Source organism: Arachis duranensis, chromosome 2 (genome assembly GCF_000817695.3).
Source record: "Arachis duranensis cultivar V14167 chromosome 2, aradu.V14167.gnm2.J7QH, whole genome shotgun sequence".
NCBI lineage: Eukaryota > Viridiplantae > Streptophyta > Magnoliopsida > Fabales > Fabaceae > Arachis > Arachis duranensis.
The window spans coordinates 10255088-10277629 of record NC_029773.3 but is presented as its reverse complement, the minus strand read 5'-3'; the positions used below and the strand labels follow the sequence as shown (position 1 = coordinate 10277629).

The 22542-nt window shown below is 37.3% G+C and overlaps 1 long non-coding RNA gene across 3 annotated transcripts; it reads left to right on the top strand.

Annotated features, from left to right (window-relative positions):
* Nucleotides 1-16353: 16353 nt before the first annotated feature.
* On the top strand, nt 16354-19939 carry LOC107473481 (uncharacterized). Of its 3 annotated transcripts, none has more exons than XR_008005974.1 (9): nt 16354-16666; nt 16962-17026; nt 17209-17297; nt 17439-17679; nt 17974-18323; nt 18882-18950; nt 19030-19141; nt 19263-19392; nt 19558-19939. It is a non-coding gene; the product is annotated as an uncharacterized LOC107473481 (long non-coding RNA). The 3 variants fall into 3 exon arrangements; XR_008005976.1 differs by having other exon boundaries at nt 16357-16666; nt 17604-17679; nt 18178-18323; XR_008005975.1 differs by having other exon boundaries at nt 16359-16666; nt 17604-17679; nt 18258-18323.
* Nucleotides 19940-22542: the final 2603 nt, after the last annotated feature.

The following is a 22542-nucleotide window of genomic DNA, read 5'->3' as shown; positions in this document are numbered from 1 at the left end:
GTTTATATAGAGTCATGCATAACTACATATGAAATTAATTAAAACTTAGCTTCTTTTTTATTATATAAAAATTAAATAAAAGAACCATAAATATGCTATATTACTAGAGTTTAAAAATTATTAAAATTAAAGCATTACTAAGCAAAAGGTTGAAAACTAAAATTAAAATTTTAAAAGTTATCCAAAGACATGTCTTAAGCCAGAGGTAGTTTATTATTTTTATAAATTAACTAAAGAAAGGTTATAGTACACTACTAAAACTCTTAACAGGCACAGAATATTAATGAGTAAAAATGAAATAAATTTATATTAAATCTACATCGCTGATATATTTCATATTGATATATCTCACATTATTAATCAGCAAGATATAGGTCACATAGTTGATCATCAACCATATTAAAAGCTATAAAAATGTAGAATTTAGTTGAAAAATTGTACTTGAATAACCCTCTTTAAATACATTTTAAAAAAATGTAAAACATTATGATTTTTCATTTCTTCAACTACTTAGGGTGTGTTTGGCAAACGCGTTGAAGAGGATAAAAGTGCGTTGAAGTTCTCTGAACGTTGCTTTTTGATGTTTGGCAACCTTTTTCCTCTAACCCCAGAAGTGATTTTTGCAGCCTAAAAGCGCATTTACTGGAAGCAAAAAATTGTTACTTCTGCGTTCACTTCAACGTGCGTTAACCTTTGATGATCATTATTGATTTTTTCTAAAATAATTTTTAAATTTGTTTCAAGTCATTTCAAATATTTTAAATTTTTTTCAGATTTTAGTATTTTTTTATATTTTGATTTTTTTATTAAATTTGTTATTACAATTCTGTTATAATATGAATTATTAATCTTATTAAAAATGATAAAGTAAATAAAAAACTAATCATATATAATAATGAAATCATAAGTAATAAAATTTTACGGTCCAATATAATACTAAATAAAAGAATACTAAGACTAAAAAAATTATAGAATATTTTTTGGGTTTGACATTGTAAAATTTATTATTATAATTCTTGTTCATTGTTTATTATTCTACTTTGTTATTGTTCCGGGGCTTACCTAGAACCGGATGGTGGTTGGGCTTGTTTGTGAGGCCCAAGCGTTAGAGGAGTGTGGTCTCCGACTTGGTTTATGTTTGGGAGCCGCCTCCGAGTTGTGTATGTGAAAGAATGGGGGGTGGTACCTGCAAAGACACTTCGATGCCTAAGTCAGCATGGGGTTAGGCAGGTTTAGAGAGTATTGGGACTTAGAGATACCTGAGGAATGTCAATGTATTTATAGTGGTGAACCAATAACCACCGTTGGAGTAGTGCGACTTTTTTAGGGTGTTAACCGTCCCTTTATCTTGGGGAGGTTAAGATATGGATACTGGAAGTGGTTAGAGAGATTTTAGGGGCAGTTACCCATCTGAATGAGTGCTTATCTGCCAGCTAACCCTCGTTCCCGACTTCTTTAGAACAGGTCGTGGTGAGTGCCGACTTCGTAAGACGAAGGTCGGTGCCGGGTGAGGCTCAATCCGTGGGATTAGGCCTTTTGTTTGGACCTGGGCCTTTACTATTGGGCCAGGGTATGAACAGTGCCCCTACTCGAGCCCAATTTTCTTTTCAAGATTTGGGTTCGAGTATTCTACTCGGGGTCGTAGCCGACTTGTTGGAGGACCGACGTGATGGTCTGAAACTGACGTGACTCTTCGTGACCTTTTGGTTCTGACAGTTACGTCTAATCAAACGTCGCGTCCGTTAGGGATGTGCGTAGGGATTGATGGTCTTGGTAACGGTGCATTCTCATTAATGACTGCCCCGCTTTTACCATTGTGCCCCTAGCATGTTTATAAATACTTTCCCTCTCTTTCGTTGTTTCGTTTCTGCGATTTTCAAATTTCTTCTTCATTTGTTCGTGCTGCATTCTTGTGTTCGAAGGCCTTTACTTCCCCCAATCCTGATTTTCAGATAAAGGTTAGCTTTTTCCTCTTCTGTAACATGCTTTCTATTTGCATGCCTTTATTTTGTAAATAGATAGGTTGGTTTGTAGATTTCTGTTTGGTTCCGTATTCCCTCCCTTTAGAGACCGTGCTTTTTTTTTATTTTTCTTTTCTTTTTCCCTTGTAGGTTTTTGTCACCTTTTAAGAAAAGAAATGTCTTCCGTAGATATCCTTTCCCAGTGGGTTGATGTTACAGTCTTAGGGGAGGAACCTTCGGTCGATACTGAATTTATCACCCACCTTCGTACTCGCCACAGAATTTGTACTTCTGAGGTGGATGAGCCGAAGTATGAGTTGGTAGTCCCGGGCCCAGAAGACCAGGTTTGCTTTGGGAGGGTCAATGAAGCGGCCCCTCATTTTTTCTTTATGTATGAGTGTATGATCACCCGTTTGGGTGTTTTTCTTCCTTTTTCAAATTTTGAGATGTCTGTGTTGCGTCACTGCCGAGTTGCCTCTACTCAGCTTCACCCTAACTCTTGGGGTTTTTTGAAAATTTATCAATTTATCAGCCAAGCTTTGGAGTTCCCGACCTCTCTGAAGATTTTTTTCTATCTTTTTCATATGACCAAACCCTTTAGTGGGCTAAATAATAAGCAACAGTGGGTGTCTTTCCGGGCCATACAAGGTTGGAGAGTTTTCACCCTTTTTGACGAATCCTTCCATGACTTTAAAAATTATTTTTTCAAAGTTCAAGCTGTAGAGGGTCACCACCCCTTTTTCTTGGACGAGAGTTCTTCTCCTCGCTTTCCCCTGTATTGGTTGGAGGCCTCCCTCTGTGAGAAATATGGTCTGGACGACCTAGACGAAGTGGAGGCGGCCGTTGTGGGGTTCTTCCGAGAAGTGTGGGGGAGGGCCCCGTATCTGGACACTAAGAAATTCCTCCAGGGGTCTCCGACTTTTATCCAGACGCAACTAGGTAGCTTTTGTTTTTCTAATTTGCTTCCGACTCGTGATTTCTTGTACCGACTTGTTTGACTTTTAGTTACTTACTTGTTTTTGCAGAGATGGCGAAGAAGAACACTCAGGAATCTTACCAGAGAGTCCAGGAGGCCAAGGCAAGGTCTCGAGCCAGAACTGGTGGTACCAAGGCGATTATCTCTCCTCCTCCTCCTCCTCTCCGGAATACGAGGACTCCTTCTCAGCCCATTGTGATTTCTTCTTCAGCTTCATCTAAGCCGCTCCTCTCCGCCCGACCTCCTCCTGAGCCAGAGAAGAAGAAGCGCAAAACTTTAGAGTCTAGCTCTTCTTTTGAAGGTGAGGTTAAAGCGGATGCTCTTGCATTCGTCCGAAAGTATATCTACCCCCATACTCGTATAAGTATGGATGATGTTTCTGTTCGGAACCACCTTACCACTCTGGCTGAGGAGAGTCTCAGGGCGGCGGGTGTTTGTGGTAAACTCTTAGATATTTTTGAGAAGACTCCTCTTAACTCTTTGGGTTTAACCTCGAAAGTTGAAGAGCTGGAAGGAAGGCTTCTTATATATCAAGAGCATGAGAGGGAGTTGAAGGAGGAAGTCGCCAAGCTGAGGGAGGAGAGAGATAGCCTCCGGGAGAAGGAGAGTAAGTTGCAAGCCCAATGCAACATGGAGGTGGGCTTGAGGAAAACAGCACAGGAGAGTTATCAAAGTTTATTTGAAGATCTTGTGTCTGTGAGGAAGGATCTGCTGAATTCTCGGAATGCATATGCCGAGTTGGAGGACTCGATTGCTGACGGGGCCGAGGAGGCTTGGAGGATTTTCAAGGAGCAAGTCGGAGTCATCGCTCCTGACTTGGATCTTTCTCCTTTGGATCCTGACAAAGTCGTTATCGACGGTGCCATAGTGGATCCCCCTGCTCCCGTGATCGTTTCCGAGTCAGAATTGAAGACTCGGGGGCAGATGATCATTGAGTCCCCTCTTCGCCCAAAAGAAGTTCTGAGCTCTTCCGTAGTTCCTCCGACTTCCTCGTCATCTCCTATGGATGCCTCTCTCCCTGGTTCTGATGCTGCTCCTACTACTCCTTCTGGTGGTGATCCGTCTACTCCTCTGAAAAAATGATTTTGTTGGCTATATGGGGGCCCGGCTTGTGGGTCCCACCCTCTTTTTTAAACTCTTTTATTTGTTGTTTGTTGGTGGTTTACTGAACAATTTTCTTTTTGGCCTTTTAAGGCTGTAAACAAAACATTTTATAATACCCTTTTAATAAGGGTTTTAAGTTAACAAAAAATACCCTTTTTTGGATAAGGGTTTAAGTTACCTTATGCGTGCGTACTTTTCTGGTTTTGATTTTCGGAAGTTCCCTTGATCTTTTCTGAAAGCTCTTGGCTTGTCTGTCTTTTTAAGCCTTGTTTTCAAGGTTTTCTTTAGGACAGCTTTTAAGCTTTTCTCCTAGGTTTTTTGATCTCTTTTTGGTTATTCCTTGCACTCAACGTTATTTTATTGAGCTCTTATGTATTAGGCTACGTTTGTGATTCGTTTTTGTTTTACTCGGTTTCTCATTTCGATTTATGAGTCGGTATGTTTCCGAGTTTATCACGATCAACTTCTATAACCTCTTTACACTGACTTGTACCTCGTCGTTTTATCCTGACGACCATCTAGGTCGGTTCATGGGATTTTCACGTTTTGTCGAGCTTAAGTCGGCGCGTTTCGTCGAAAGAAAGAGAAAACAGAAAGGAATTTATAAGAGATATTTGTAAAATAAAAAGATCTTTATTTATTGGGGAGGTACTTTATTGCTACTAAAGGTTTTTGCCAACCTATTTCCCTTAGCCCCTACTATGATGCCTCGTTAAAAACCCTTCTCTAGAAAAAACCCTTTGATTTTGGGAAAAAATCATGAAGTTGGGAAAAGAGTACAACAGGAAGTAGAGTTCGCTTTTAACTGTAGTACCTTTTCATATTACAAGCATGCCACGACCTCAGTAACTCGGTGCCGTTCAAGTCGGTCACTTTATAATAACATTTTCCTAAGGCCTCATTGACTTTGTATGGTCCCTTCCAATTAGCAGCGAGCTTTCCTTCCCCCGATTTGTTGACTCCAATGTTGTTTCTGATCAAGATTAAGTCATTTGGGGTGAATGTTCTTCGAATGGCTTTTTTGTTGTATCTTCTAGTCATCCTTTGCTTCAACGCTGCTTCTCTTATCTGGGCTTGCTCTCGAACTTCGGGGAGCAGGTCGAGCTCCTCTTTGTGCCCCTGTATGTTCCTGATCTCGTCATGGAGAGTCACCCTTGGGCTTTGTTCATTGATTTCTATTGGTATCATGGCTTCTACGCCATAGACTAGTCGGAAGGGCGTTTCTCCAGTGGCAGATTGGGGGGTTGTCCTGTAAGCCCATAGCACTTGCGGGAGCTCCTTAGCCTAGGCTCCTTTTGCATCTTGTAATCTTTTCTTCAGTCCTGCCAGTATGATTTTGTTGGCTGCCTCGGCTTGTCCATTGGCTTGCGGATGTTCTACCGAGGTGAACTGGTGTTTGATTTTCATACTGGCTACTAGGCTTCTAAAGGTAGAGTCGATGAACTGGGTTCTATTATCTGTAGTAATGGAATAAGGTATCCCATATCTTGTGATGATATTTTTGTAGAGGAACCTCCGACTTCTTTGAGCGGTGATGGTGGCTAATGGTTCTGCTTCTATCCACTTTGTGAAGTAATCTATTCCCACGATCAGGTATTTGACTTGTCCTGGCGTTTGGGGAAAAGGACCTAACAAATCCATTCCCCATTTTGCAAAGGGCCAAGGAGAAGTGATACTGATGAGCTCTTCCGGGGGAGCCACATGGAAATTTGCATGCATCTGACATGGTTGACACTTTTTCACAAATTCTGTGGCATCTTTCTGCAAGGTCGGCCAGTAGAATCCAACTCGAATCACTTTCCTTGCTAGTGACCTTGCTCCGAGATGATTTCCGTAGATCCCACTGTGAACTTCCTCTAACACCTCGGTGGTTCTTGAGGTCGGTACGTACTTTAACAATGGTGTTGATATCCCCCTTCTGTAGAGAATATTTCTCACCAAAGTGTAATGTTGTGCTTCCCTCCAAATTTTCTTGGCCTCTTTTTCCTCTTTGGGAAGGATGTCGAATTTCATGTATTCGACCAAGGGGTTCATCCATCCGAGGTTTGAACCGGCTACCTCAAGGACCTCTTGTTTGTCTTCTTTTACCACGGAGGGTTCCTGGAGAGTTTCCTGGATCAAGCTTCTATTATTCCCTCCTGGCTTGGTACTTGCTAGCTTGGATAGGGCGTCTGCTCTGCTATTCAGATCCCGAGTTATGTGTTTGGCCTCAGTTTCCACAAAGCGTCCAAGGTATTCCAGAGTTTTTTCCAAGTACCTCTTCATATTTGGGTCCTTTGCCTGATACTCTCCACTTATCTGGGAGGTCACCACTTGTGAGTCGCTGTATATCATCACCTTTGTAGCACCGACTTTCTCTGCCAGCTTCAATCCAGCAATCAAGGCTTCATACTCGGCCTGATTATTTGAAGCTGGGAATTCAAATTTGAGGGAAACCTCTATTTGGATTCCTCTTTCATCCACCAATATTATGCCTGCACCGCTTCCTGTTTTATTTGAGGATCCATCTACATAGAGTTCCCATGTAGTTGGCTTTTCCTCTTGATCTTCTGCGTATTCTGCGATGAAGTCGGTGAGGCACTGGGCTTTAATCGCCGTCCGAGTTTCATACCTCAAGTCGAACTCGGAGAGATCTATTGCCCATTGAACCATTCTCCCTGCGACATCCGTTTTTTGGAGGATTTGCTTCATGGGTTGGTTCGTGCGGACTCTTACTGTATGAGCTTGAAAGTAAGGCTGTAGCCTTCGTGAGGCTACTACTAAGGAGTAGGCAAACTTCTCTAGTTTGTGGTATCTTAGCTCGGGTCCTTGTAGAACTTTGCTGATGAAATACACTGGGAAATATACTGGGTGTTGGCCGACCTCATCTTCTCTTATCAGGGCTGACGCGACAGCCTTGTCTGCTACAGATAAATATAGGACGAGGTCTTCTCCAGCTACAGGTCGGGTCAGAATCGGAGGTTGGCTCAAGAATCTTTTGAACTCCTGAAATGCCTCCTCACATTCAGGAGTCCATTCGAATTGACATCCTTTTTCTCAATAAGGAGAACAGTGGAAGGGATTTTAGTGCTGATCCTGCCAAGAATCTGGAGAGGGCTGCGAGTCGACCATTTAGCTGCTGGACCTCTCTTAAACAGGTCGGGCTTTTCATTTCCAGGATAGCTCTACATTTATCGGGATTGGCTTCAATCTCTCTTTGTGTCAGCATGAACCCTAGAAATTTTCCCGCCTCTACCGCGAAGGCTCACTTTGCGGGATTTAGTCTCATCTCGTGTAACCTTATGGTGTCAAAGACTCGCGAGAGGTCTAACAAGAGGTTGACTTTTTTCTTGGATTTCACCAGCATGTCGTCGACGTATACTTCCATTAGGCTCCCAAGTTGGGGAGCAAACACTTTGTTCAAAAGGTGGGGAGCATACACTTTGTTCATCAGCCTTTGGTATATGGCCCCTGCATTTTTTAACCCAAATGGCATGACCACATAGCAAAAATTTGCTTTGGGCATGATGAAGGATGTCTTTTCCTGGTCTGGCTCATACATCGGGATTTGGTTATACTCCGAGTAGGCATCCATGAACGACAAGTATTGATACCCCGAGCTGGAGTCTACTAGGGTATCAATACTTGGTAGTGGATAAGGGTCCTTAGGACATGCCTTATTTAAGTCGGTATAGTCGACGCACATTCTCCATTTGCCATTTTGTTTTTTGACCAGCACTACATTGGCTAGCCATGTTGGGTACTTGACTTCTCTGATGAAGCCGGCTTCTAGGAGCGTGTACTTGTTCTTCTACTACCAGGGCTCGTTCTGGGCCGAGCTTGCGCCTTCTTTGTTGCATGGGTCGGGACCCCGGATAGACCGAGAGTTTGTGGGACATGAGCTCGGGGTCTATCCCGGGCATGTCGGAGGCCTTTCAGGCAAAGAGATCGGAGTTGTCTCTTAGAAGCTTAGTCAACCCTTGTTTTAGGGTTTCCCCTAGGTTGGCTCCTAGTGAGTATTTTTTTTCTTCCTCTTCGCCTACCTGTATCTCCTCGGTTTTTCCTCCCGGCTGTGGTTGCAACTCTTCTCTAGCCCTTGCACCACCGAGTTCTATTGTGTGAATCTCTCTGCCTTTTCCTCTCAGGTTTAGGCTTTCATTGTAGCATTTCCTTGCCAATTTCTGATTTCCCCTTACCGTTGCTATCCCCGCTGGGGTCGAAAATTTCATACAAAGGTGGGGAGTGGATACCACCGCTCCGAGTCGATTAAGGGTAGCTCTGCTGATTAAAGCATTATATGCTGACCCTACATCGATAACTATGAAGTCTATACTCAGAGTTTTTGATTTTTTCCCTTTTCTAAAAGTGGTGTGGAGGGGCAAAAATCCAGTGGCTTTATTGGCGTGTCGCCTAATCCGTATAAGGTATCGGGGTAAGCTCTTAATTCTTTCTCCTCCAACCCTAGTTTGTCAAAAGCGGGCTTAAAAAGGATGTCCGCTGAGCTTCCTTGGTCTACTAGGGTTCTATGGAGATGGGCATTTGCTAGGATCATAGTTATTACCACTGGATCATCGTGTCCAGGGATTATTCCTTGCCCATATTCTTTTGTGAATGAAATGGTAGGGAGGTCGGATGATTCTCCTCTGACCTGGTAGACTCTCTTGAGATGCCTTTTACGAGAGGATTTGGTGAGTTCCCCTCCCGCAAACCCTCCTGAGATCATATGGATATGTCTCTCCGGAGTCTGCGGTGGTGAGTCTCTTCTATCCATATCGTCTCGCTTTCTCTTCTCATGACTGTCCGACCTTTCAATGAGATATCTGTCAAGCCGACCTTCTCTAGCCAGCTTTTCTATCACATTTTTAAGGTCGTAACAGTCATTTGTGGAGTGGCCATATATTTTATGGTACTCACAGTAGTCGCTGCGGCCCCCCATTTTTTATTTTTAATGGGTCTGGGAGGTGGCAGCCTTTCGGTATTGAAAATTCTCTGTATACATCCACTATAGAAACCTTTAGAGGAGTATAAGAGTGATATTTCATTGGTCTATCGAGGCCGAGTTCTTCCTTTTTCCTGGGCTCCCTCTCCCTCTCTTTTGTTGAGGGAAGGTATCCGGGTCGCCAACTCGGATCTCTCAGTTTAGCATTCTCCTCCATGTTGATGTACCTTTCAGCTCTTTTCTGTACATCACTTAACGAGATGGGGTGTCTTTTGGATATGGACTGTGAGAAGGGACCTTCTCTAAGCCCATTGACTAACCCTATTATGACTGCCTCGGTGGGCAGGTCTTGGATCTCTAAACATGCTTTGTTGAACCTTTCCATATAGGCTCGTAAGGATTCTCTGACCTCCTGTTTTATTCCCAGGAGGCTTGGCGCATGTTTCACTTTGTCTTTCTGGATAGAGAACCTCATCAAAAACTTCCTTGAGAGGTCTTCAAAACTGGTGACCGACCTCGGAGGGAGGCTGTCGAACTACTTCATCGCTGCTTTCGATAGGGTAGTTGGGAAAGCTTTGCATCGCGTAGCGTCGGAAGCATCAGCCAGGTACATCCGACTTTTGAAATTGCTTAAGTGATGCTTTGGATCCGTGGTTCCGTCATAGAGGTCCATATGGGGCTTTTGAAGTTCCTTGGAACTTTTGCCCTCATGATGTCCTCGCTGAAAGGGTCTTCCCCTCCTATGGGCGGTTCTTCTCGTTCGTCGCGGGAGTTCCGGCCTTTGAGGGAGGATTCCAACTTCAAGATTTTTCTTTCTAACTCTTTTCGTCGTTCCATCTCCTCTTTTAGGTTCTTCTCAGTCTCCCTTTGTCGCTCCCGTTCCTGTTCTAACTGTTCCAAGCGACTTTGGTGGACGTGGACTAATCCCATGAGTTTAGTTGCGTGGGATGGTCCATCTTTCTCCGAGTCACGCCCTTCTGAAGAATTCGCCTTCAGATTTTTGACTCCGGAGGTACCTTCTCTGTGCTGATCGTTGGTTTCCTGGTGAAGGGTCAAGTCTGCGTCATTGTTTCCGGTGTCCAGATTCTCTTGTTCAGAATCTGATTCCACATGACCCTCTTCGGGGGATCTGTCCGCCATCACTAGTTGACCTCTCGGTTCCCCGGCAACGGCGCCAATGTTCCGGGGCTTACCTAGAACCGGATGGTGGTTGGGCTTGTTTGTGAGGCCTAAGCGTTAGAGGAGTGTGGTCTCCGACTTGGTTTGCGTTTGGGAGCCGCCTCCGAGTTTTGTATGTGAAAGAATGGGGGGTGGTACCTGCAAAGACACTCCGATGCCTAAGTCAGCATGGGGTTAAGCAGATTTAGAGAGTATTGGGACTTAGAGATACCTGAGGAATGTCAGTGTATTTATAGTGGTGAACCAATAACCACCGTTGGAGTAGTGCGACTTTTTTAGGGTGTTAACCGTCCCTTTATCTTGGGGAGGTTAAGATATGGATACTGGAAGTGGTTAGAGAGATTTTAGGGGCAGTTACCCATCTGAATGAGTGCTTATCTGCCAGCTAACCCTCGTTCCCGACTTCTTTAGAACAGGTCGTGGTGAGTGCCGACTTCGTAAGACGAAGGTCGGTGCCGGGTGAGACTCAATCCGTGGGATTAGGCCTTTTGTTTGGACCTAGGCCTTTACTATTGGACCAGTGTATGAACAGTTATAATATGTATTATTGTTCCTATTGAAAGTAATAAATTAAATAAAAAATTAATCATAAATAATAATAAAAACATAATTAGTAAAAAGTTAGAATTCAATATTATATTTTTTTAGTAATTAACTAATTATCTATCTAAAAGTGATTTTAACTAATATTATCCAAACAATTTTATTTTATCAAAATCAATTTTAGTATAAAATTGCCAAACATAAGTTATGTTAGCACAAACTCACTTTTATCCAAAATCAATTTTACAAAATCACCTTCATTCAAACTCGAGACTAACTCTAATCCAAACACATACTTAAAAGTATATTTACTTTTACTACAACTGTATTGCCAAATTCAAAATTACAAACTAATCATTAACACCAAAAGTTGGGAACAAATTATCATAATGGTCACTACCATAAATAGTTCGCAACATTTTTTCTTAATCAAAACCTACCGAAAAATCGTGTAAATAGTGTTAATACAACTATAAAAATGTTTTCTGAAGTACATCATCCTTAATATTTTGTATATCAAACATACACAAGACACATATAAATAATGTGCAAAAAATAAATAATTTAAAAAAATTTATAAAATTGGAATAAAATTTAATTAGCATATACAAATTATTTCAGACTTCGAATAAAATTGGAAGCTTTAATAAAATTTAATACCAAATAGACCAATATCTAAGTGAATTTTTCTACACCTTATTATTGTTGCAAGTTGCAACAGCAAACGTAATATTATATTAAAGGTTCACAAAAGAATTAATTTAATTAGTATATATATGAATTGAGTAGTTAATGTTAATCAAATTATAAAAGTTCAATATATAAATTTAGAATGCTTAATTCCTTTAATAATAGTTAATATTTTATTTGTATTTTTTAATAACTTTTTTATTAGTAAATTCTAGAGTATATTTTAGTTAAATTTATAAAAATAAATAAGTATACTTGGCTTACACTTTAAATATTATGTATTAAGTTCATTATAAAATTTTAATAGTATAAAAAAAGTATCGGTCTAAATTAAACTCTAAAATATTACCCCTAATATTTCTCTAAAATTTAGTACAAATATATGTTATTTTATGCATTTTTATATAAAACTATAATGCATTAAGCCTACCTTTTTATTGTAATTTTTTTATAAAATATCATATAATATAAATTTCAAATTTTATTATTATTCAATTATTAAATTTAATATTTTACTTATAATTTATTTAATTTGTTACATATTTTTATTTTATTCATAAGTTATCATTTAGTGAATATTCTATGAATAATATGTTTTTAGCATATCTAATAGGTCATTTTGTTGTACAAAAAAAGAAAAAAATTAAAAGTATTTCCTCAAATTTATATCGAATAAGACTTGCTCAAATACCTCAAACAAAATTCTAACTATTAATCACATAAATTAATAATATATTCTCGGAAAATTATACACATTCTTCGTATAACTTCATTAGCATAATGATTCCAATAAAAAAAAAAAGCAGCAATTAAGATGTGCAAATACTTAACACAGTAATTGATATAACAAAATTAATATTTTTGTTCTACTTAAACATATATATATATATACTATAATTGGTTAACACGGTCTTTACTTTAGAAATTTTTTCTTCTTTAACTCGGCATATTCAGCAAAAGATATAGAATTCTATCATAAAATATATTATTCTAGCATAAAAAAAATTTCAAAAATCATTGATGTTGAGGCATAGAAAAAAATTGCTAATTAAATTTTGGATAATTATATTAACATAGTTCCAATCAAACTCTTATAAGCAAACATAAAGAAGCAAATTCCAACATCTGTTTTTTCTTGTACACATTTGTCAATCCTTTTCTTCACTTTTGCCTGTTATTTTTCCTACAAATAATTAGAGAAACTTAAAATTTTAATTGCAGGTCAATTAGAACTTCAAATTTTTCATGTTTAAGAAATTACATAAGACTTGAAAAAAATAAAATAATCAGCAATATAATTAAGAGAAGACAAATACAGTAAACTATTCAACAATAAAATGTTTGAAACAAATTGTAGGTCAATCACGACACCAGAAATTCAATGTTTATTGTTTAAGAATAGGGGAGTTAACCCAAAAGGAGACCACCAACTTATTACATATATCAAAAGACTCAATATACTTTACAATATTATTATTTGTTAGTATGTTCAACGTAGCACCCATGGCATTGTTACACACACAAATATATAGCAAGCAATTAATTAACACCATAGGTTTCAACACTCTCCAAACTCTCAATGACTAAAAACACAGAAGGCTAAGGAGGTGGTGAATGCTATTAAGTCATCTAAATTGTTGAGTTTGAGTTAAGAAATTAACTAAATTAATTAGTTATAATAAACATTATTTTTGGATAAAATAAATAATTAGTATTAAGTGTTAATAATTATATGTTGCTAATTATTTATAAATTGTTGCAGGCCAAAATTAAATCAAGCAACCCAATTTGAAATGAAAATAAAAACATCAAGGCTAATGGGCTGGTTGATCAAGTGGAGTCCAAAAGAAACAAAAAAAGGAACCAACGGGCCAAGCAAATCAAACCCGATCCAAACCCATGTCCATAAATCCAAGTTGATCCCACAAAACTTCTCATACAAGATTGAAGTCCTCACTCTCTCTCATTACTTCCAAAGCAACGTTCCTTTCTTGCCTGTCTCAGTCAAATCACTGAACTCAGAAAAAGTAAGAAAGAGAACTTAGTCCCTAAGCTAGTCATGAAAGAAGAAGGAAAGAGAAAGTTAAGCAAAGAGGAGTAATAAGGTCTAATCAACCATTTCAAGCCATATCAAGAAAAGATCAAAAGATTAAAGGTAATCCATTTTCTCATACATGCAACACACTTTCTTCTCTTCATCTTCAACTCTCTGTATCTCCGTTTTGAGCTATATAGAAAAGAGGATTTCTGTTCCTCTCTGCTGTAAATCCACGGTCTCAAACATGTTTTGGGGACCAAGTTGGTTTTCAAGGGCTAAGATCAAGTTGACCATTGGAAGACTTTTATAGTTGCTGCTTTATAGCTTTCGATCAAGATGGAGAAGTCAGAAGCAAAGTTTCTACTCTAAGGTTTAATGAGAAAAAGTAAATATGTGGGTTGGTGAAGCTCAAGGCTCAAGGAGTTGACCTAGGAAGAAGAACCTAGTAACATACAAGGAGATAAAAAAAAAAGACTTTTTGCTCATTCAGAAGCCAAGGAAAGAAAACCAGAGTTTGAGAGTTGTGTTCTGAAAAGGAAGTTCCTCTACTTGGATAATGCTTTCTTTCAAAGAAGCATTTGGCCAATACTGAAGAACTCAAGCTGAGGTTTGCAAATCTAGTTTTGCACATAGCGAAGTGGCTGTTGATGAAGTCAATCTCCTTCATGCTTTACAGATTGTGATGTACTTTTCTATGTTTATCTTTCTGTAATTTCTTGTGAGAAAATGCATTGTGAGAAAGTTCAAGTAAAAGCCATGAGTGGAAAAAGGTTGAGTGATACACTTGAGAGAAAAGCCTAGAGTTATTTTCAGATTTCGTTAGGTATGCTTGTGTCTTGTATCTTGTACCTGTGAGGTATCCCTTTCTTAGTTGGTTAGTACTAAGAGTGAATAGTTAGGTATTAGCATAGCCAATGTCAAGTTAGGTTAGAACTTGAGTGTGAAAGGATTGTGTCAATCCTGTATAATTGGTGTATATAATACTGTTAACTATAGTGAAAATTCTTCCATTGTTGTGGAGGAGACTGGACGTAGGTTGCATAGCACAAGGCAACCGAACCAGGATACATGCTAGTGTTAGCTTTTTTCTTCTCTGCTGTGTTCTATTTTCTGATATTCATGAGACAAAAATAAATTGTCTCATAAATTTTCGCTGCTGAGTACAAACAGAATCAGAATTAAAAGTTTATTTTAAAAGGGTCATAACAGTAAATAAAAGAGAAGGCATAGATTCAACCCCATTCTCTAAGCCTACCACAACCTTCATAAATCATTATAAAAAAGATATTATTCATATTTGTATGAATACAAATCATGGACAACTTTAAGATTCTGGGGTTAGTCAGTTGCTTAGATTGTGATTTTGCAAGATATATTTGTTACTATGTTAGAACTTAACAGGGATATAAAGTATTAAGTAATTGAATGTTTTGAGGCACTAAAAAGATTGACATTAAAAAAAAAATCAATAAATATCATGAACTGTTATTTTTTTAAAATAAGAAATGAAAAAAAAATCAAACTATACATAATGTTATTCCTTCATGACAACTAAGATAGGCAATGAAAAATTATTGGATAAGTTTGATGCAATAAAAAATTCACCATTAATAAATTAGATATTAAAAAAGGAGATCTCAATATCAGCAATGCTAGAGAAGCCAATGCCTGTTTAGCTAGGTTACCCAATACACTATCATTAAGTTAAATGATTTTAGAAGCACAAACTCCAATCCATAATTGAAATCCTGCTCACAACATTCATTTAAAATCCCTTAAAAAAAGAAGTCTTTAATAAGTTTGTGATAAGAAAATTAGACATGTATAAATACATGTACATAGAAAAAAAAAGGGTAAAATACCTAATCAAAATGATCATTTAAGGATTCACTTTATTTACAATAGTGATAAAACACTTAACAATACAATTATGCAAGCTTATATATCCATCGTATGAATAGCCACCACAACATATATATTTTTATTTGGGAAGAAGAATCTCCACTCAAGTCTTCTACCTAGTATAAAGGGGGAGAATTTGAGCAAAGTGAAAAAAAAATTACCAAAATGATATTCAGATAAAAACAATAACTATAAAAATGAAACAGATTTAGATCAAAGAAAAAAATGGTTTGCTTTAACTAAAATTAGTGAATACGTTTCCATCAGATCAGTGAATTAAGCAAATTAAAATAGTTTGCTTTAACAGTAGAGAATTTATTTTACAGAAAATAATCATCCATACACACTTACAGGGATCAAAAATCGCTGGATGAGAGAGAGAAAGATGGATTCCCCCGTGGAGCCGAGGACAAAGAAGTCGTTGAAGCGCGTGTAGTGTTTAAGGAAGGATGTGCTGTAGTAGTACAGGAGGAGGAAGAAGAAGGTGACGATGGCAACCCTCACTCTCAATTTGATGAATTAGGATTTGAATCAAAACGACGTCATTTTGAAGAAAGGTGATTAATTTGTCCTATTTTGAAAACTATCTCTCCATATGTGCATCCATAACGATCAGGTCAGCATAATGGGAGTCATGTCAGATTTTTTTATTAGGTTTGACGGATCCAAATAAATGGAGGAAATGATGTGACCAGATTTTAAAGAGGTTAGTGACTTAAATATATTTTTAAATTCTCAAAATGTTCACAGGCTAAAAAGTCAGAGACCTATTTATCTTTTTCTCTATTATTTATACACACAAATTATATTCCAAAAAGTAATAGTACCCTTAATACATTTCTTTTTCTCTTAATAATAACAAACATTGAGATTGAACAAAACAAACAAAGAATAATCATATTGGTATAAATAGAAAAAAAATTAAATATAGTATTTTTTTTATGGTTTCATTTATAAAAAAAATATATTTTCATTTCTTAATCAATATTATTAACACTCTTTTTATTACATATCATCTAAAAGCTTGAAAAAATTAAAGGAATTTATTAGGCAAGTCATGAAATTTTTAAAATCAAGGGCAAAGTGGGTGAAGAAAGTTGAATTTGATTTGATTTTTCTTGCAACACTCACAAAAGGCAATCATGGAGGTAGAGGATGATGACTGGGACTTGACGGCAGAAGAACTCGATTCTCTTGAACGCGATGCTTTCCAGAAAATTGCTCAACTTCGCGACTCTTCTACCCCTCCTTCTCAACAATTCAATCTGCAACAACACCATTTTCTAAAACCACCTTCTGCCAACCATTCCCAACCCTTCCCACCAAACCCCATTTCCGATTCCCATCCTCAAAGGGTAAAGTTTTCATCTTTTCTTCATTTCATGTTGTTTCCCATTTTGTATTCTTCATGGGGTTTATCTAGCTTTGCTTTCCTTTTTGCTCTTGTTGGGTTAAATTTGTCTTTTGGTGTGTGGGGGTAATTTTGTTAAAGTGTTGTTCATGCGTGTGTATGCCTCATTTTAACGTTAGAAAACAATGCAGAAGAATCAAAAGATGTTTGCTACTATGGTTTTTAGTATTCTTCCCTGTACTCTGTGGTTCAGTTTTTGGAAGGAGAACTACTCATAGTGTGTTTGTATTGCAATCCAGGTGGACGCTTTGCCTCAAGGAGCTAGAGCATTACCCCCCCTCATTGAAACCAGGGACAAAAAAGGGTAACCTTCTTTCCTTCGAAACCTTAACATTAACAGTTGTTTCAGTGCTGTATTACTTGTCTCTAATTCTATTTATCTTCCAAACAAAAAAAAAAGTTATAAACTTAGATGTAATTTCTTCTGGTTTTTGAAATATCATTTGTTGATATAGTTGCATTTGCTTTGGCTTTATATGTAACCAGATGAGCCTTCTAAAGAACTGCCGAAGTTTTTTGTCAAACTTTTTCTTCATTCCAGTGGGCATGTTGCAGCGAAATTCCAATATGACCAGGTTTCACATGCTAACTTCATCAAGAGTATTGAATTTTATATTTCTATCGAAAAATTTGAATTTTCCATAATTAGGGGCTATGTCTTTTACCTTGAACAAGTTCCTGTATACTCATGCTTTACAGGCCATGTTTCATGGCAGGTAAATAATTTCTGCTTTTCGGAGAATCCCTAGAGTTTCTTGGAATGCAAAAGAAAGATATCCCTCCCCTTTCTCTTCCAGCAATAAGTGCCTGTGTTCATCCTAGCATGGTTGTCTGGATTGGCTGTTGAGGGCTTAGTTATTTGAAAATTTTTGAGTCTTCAGGTTATGGATGTTCCCACTTTCTTCCTTGTCAGAAGCAGAGAAGGTTCTAGGAGAAATATCTAATTATAAAGTTCAGGTAATAATTCTTCTATTTTTCATTTTCTTTTTAATTGGGAAACTGATGTTATTATTTTCTATCTTAATGAGAATTGATTGTTGTTTAGATTATGAGTATTTTACGAAAACTTCCACTTTGAAAATGGTTCGAAAATTTGCTCACCAATTTTTATTGGTAAGATTGTGGTAACTTTTCTTTCTAAAATTAGGTTATTTGGCTTGGAAATGGTAATATGTGCTCTCCATCTTTGGTTTGCTTCTGAGGTGGTAAAATCCAATCAATATTGGTAGCTTTTTTTTTTTTATACTGCAGTTGGAGGTGCTAAAAGGCAAAATTAAGTCTTCCAAATCAAAAGATGAGTCTGAATCTCTTAAATATACTCAAAATAATCTGATTAACAAGGTTTGCATGGAAGAAGCCCTGAACATAATCTTGACTTGTACAATTTGTTTGGAAGTTTTTCTTATTACCTAGAACTATGATAGGTCTATAGTTTTTACTGCAACATTTTCTCAGGCCTTGGCCAATATTGGAGTAGTTTAAATCATTTTGACTGGTATATGATCAAAACTGAATCATGATATATTCGATTCCAGATATATACTAATTCTGCAGATGCCAAGATTCCCGTTGTTCTTGAATATCTCGGAACTGTCATTGAGGTATTGCTCCCCTCCACTGCTTCAAAGCAATAAAATGTCAATAAAGGATTAGTGCTGCATCTGTATGTACTATAAGAAATTCAAGTTAGGTTCTTAACTTCTCTATTTTCTCACCCATCTCCTTTGATTGGTGTGCTTGCATGAAGCATGGTTTTCTGTCATCCAATAGTTTAAAATATGTTCAATGTTGGTTAAATTGGTCTTTTCTTATTGCTTTTATTGCAATCGGTGCCCCTTAATGTAGGACCATAGGTTGAATGAATTAAATTGGCTGAACAGTGTAGTGAAAATGTCAGCAATATGACATTTTAATATGTATGCCACAATTATTATTGGTGTCAACGTTGGCTAGTCTAGTGGTGACCAAAATAAACACGAACTGTAAACTAGATTATATGTTCATTCTTATATTTCATCCATCTTCCAGTCGCCCCAAATCATTGTGTATGCTTAATTTGAAAGTTTGATTGCTTCAATTTTGTTTTCTCTTGCTTCCATCTTTCTATTTCATGTGGGCTATTGGTGGTTATTATGTGTAATATGTTGTGATCACTACAGGCAGGTTGCAAGTTTCTTATATTTGCGCACGATCAGCCAATGATAAATGCAATACATGAGTGCCTTCTTGTAAGACCATTTCGATTTACTCATTTTTTTTTTATATTGGAAATTATAAACACTTACAAAAACCGTTGAAATTTTCCAGAAGAAAAAAGGTGGGTTGCTTCTGGATTGATGGAGGTACACCCGGTGTGCATCAAGGCAACAATTGGTTACAGATTTCCAGGAAAAGGATCATATATATCAAGGCGGCTGTGGTATGGTGGTATTTTCCATTGTGCATTTCTTCGATGTGTTTCCGTTATAAGCATCTTTTCTGTTGTATTGGTTAGTATTTGTGCTTGAGATAATGATTTCATGTGACACGTTATCATGCAGCTATCCGTTAAAGCTGGGGAGTTGGATTAACTTTAACTGCTGCAAGCACAGTTATCTTTGTTTTGTAGAACAATCCTGGACTCCAGGTGACCTAATTCAGGTCGAAAATCGTGCTCATAGAATTGACCAGGTATTCTCACACTCATTAAGTAGAAAGGAGAGAGTTGTTACTAGTTGCATGACAACATTAAGAAAACATAATCTCAAATGAAAAGAACTCTCATATCTAATTATTTGAGTAGCAAAGACAGCATGTGCTCTTCTGTTTTTTTGATTAGTTAGTTCCTGTTTACAGGTCTCGTCAGTAAATATATACTAATTGTTGGCAAATGATACGGGTGGAGATAAGTTTACATGCAGAAGTTTCCCTATAGTATTAACTACATGTGCTTACATGGGGAATTACACCTTTGATGACACAAATGCCTTTCAAAGCTGAAATCCATTGTACAATAAATAATAGATTTCACTACACTAAACTATGTTGCTTGTGCTGGAGATAATGGTTTGGTTATGTGAAATATGTATTGGAAGAAAATGTTGATAAAGTCACCCATTAGATTTTAGCTTTCCACTTCTTGTTCTTAACTTTTTGCTCCCCTATGTTTTGTTTTAGTTTGGGGCTCTGTACAGAGTACTACATTATCATATATGAATGAGACTTGTAAATTTCTTTACTCCATATTTTGTAGAAATGATCGTCTTTTAAAGAATAGACTCATTGAACCCCTTTATAGCACTTCAGTTAAACATAACCTATTATGATAATGTTACTTTTCTCCCTAAATTCATAACATAGAATAAAAAAAAAATCATATCGGGAATGACATTAAAAATAATATCATTATTTTCTTTCAATCATTTAAAAACTTGATTTGATTTTTTGTAACCTGGACTGAATTATTTTCCCTCCATCATCATTCTTATTATTTTCTTATTTTCTAATCAATAATGTAATCAATCGGTAATATTATAAATATGACTCAAATCAAACTTTTAAACTAAATTTTAATATCCCAAAAAGCACAGAATTTTGAGTTGATCATTTAATATCATCAGGAACAATAATGCAAATATTTCAAAAAGCACAGAATTTTGTACGATGAGCTAAACAGAATATAGAGCAAGATAGTAGTTCTGAGAGACATTAATATGTAATTCATTGTTCATTCATGACAACAAAGGATGATAACAATCCACAAGAAATAACAAGAAATGTTACTATGGTTGAGTTGTCCTATGATTAAATCTTCCTCCCTTAGTAGGTGGCCAAACAAAGGCGTGGCGTATATGATTAGCAAGCCTCGTTCTGTTCATGGTGTAGACACTCTTACTATGGACAGTGACTTGTAAGAAATCTCGCTCCATGGGAGGAGTGGGAGCCCCACTGTCAAGTTGCAATGCTGTAAAGTCCACGGACAATGTGAAAACTGAGATGCAGAGCGTCTCTGAATCGGACAAGTAAGAATCCCCAGCGAGTATTGCACACAGCTTCCCGTTGCCCAGGTCAACAAAAATAAGTCTGCCACATTGTACCAACATCGGTTGAATACCTTGAAAACACACATCAAGGTATTCATATAATGCGACATGGCCACTCTGTTGGTTAACGAGAATGGCAAGGACCTTGTCCAAAGGTGTCATATCAGGAGGTAACTCCTTAAACTCATGCGTAAGGCAAACGGTGTAGTTGCGGCTGCCAAGACCGGGAAGGGACACAGAAATGTGTGGGGGAAAAGCAAGAGTAGGGGGGTCCTCAATGACCCTACCAATTATGAAGTCGGAAAGATTGTTAGGAGAGGAGGGCTCAACCGTCCAAGACTCTTTTATGGGGTCGAAGCGGGACAACCAGGAGTCTGTGTCATTGAAGGATTCAAAAAAGAGGTTGTTATCCAGAACGAACAAGCAATTTGAGATATGTGTGTCACATATGGCCTGAGCAGCCATTAACGGTCTCCAAACTCTAGAACCAGGAGAAAGAACGTAAAATCCAGATGAATCTTTGACCCGTCTTTTCAGATTCATATGGAAGTAAACATCGCCCGAGCCTGGCGTGTTTGCGATGCTTGATTTGTAAAGAGGGAGGGGTGCATCATCCAGTGATTCCGCACGCCCAAAACGACACTCCTCAAATTTGAATTCATAGACTGGCCAGCCAGGCAACCAGGGTTTCAGATCCTCCAGGGAAACGGGTTCCTCATCCTTGAGAATTGGAGGCAGCGTGCTGGTCGCCAAATAGATCTTGGAGTCGAACACGAAAGGACACAGATCATGCTCTGGAAGTTCCAAATCCAAATCGAAATTTGGTGAAGGCAAACAAGCCCAATCTTTGACATCAACTTCTTCTTTCTTTAAATTGCTTAGTTTGATCACGAAAAACCTTTCATACGACACAAGGCAAAGGCACACTTCCTTCGCCATTTCAAACTGTGTAAAATGGTAACAATAAATGGAGAAAGTGAAAAAGAGTTGCTGGCAGCAAGTGAAATGGCTGCAGCAGAATGAGAAAGAAAAGAATGAATGAGAAGAAACTGAAAGAGAGGAGTGTTGTGATGATGAATTTTATGATTCCAATTGAATGATATATCATAAGAACTTCACACTATGCTATATAGTTTATATAACTGTGCAAAAAGTGTGAAAATAAAAAAGAATAACAAACTATATATTAGCTAGTCCTAACAAATTAATCAATTAAATAATCTAACAAACAAACAAAAATATACTACCAAATCTTTTACATTTAAAAATATTATTTTTAGCATATATATTAACTAACAAACTGTGCCGTTTTTTCGTTTTTTTGACTCAGCAGCATCCAATTCCGCCATCACTCTCTCCGCTCGAACGAGATCGGTGGTGCTGCGGCAGCAAAAATCTACGATTAGGGTAAATATCAGATTATGTAATAATAATTTTTATCTCAAGGAATTTAATTTTATAGTTGTTCATTTTTTGACGATGTAATTTTGATTACATTTTTTTATAGGTTTTTTTTTTTTTTTGACATAGAGATTTTATTTTGATGTAATTTTATCGGTATAAGTGTATAATTATTATTTATTTTAATTTTTAGACATGTTTTGTTTTAATAAAATTGTTTGACTTATCATTTAATATAATAATTTTTAATTTATTTTTATTAATAACTCATAAAATTGTAATATCAAATTGTCTATGTGTAAAAACTGTTTGTTTTAAAAAAATTATATTTTGTTTGGTGACGAAAAAATAAATCTATATGACTAAAAAATTAAAGTTTTAGAATTATCAAAAAAAA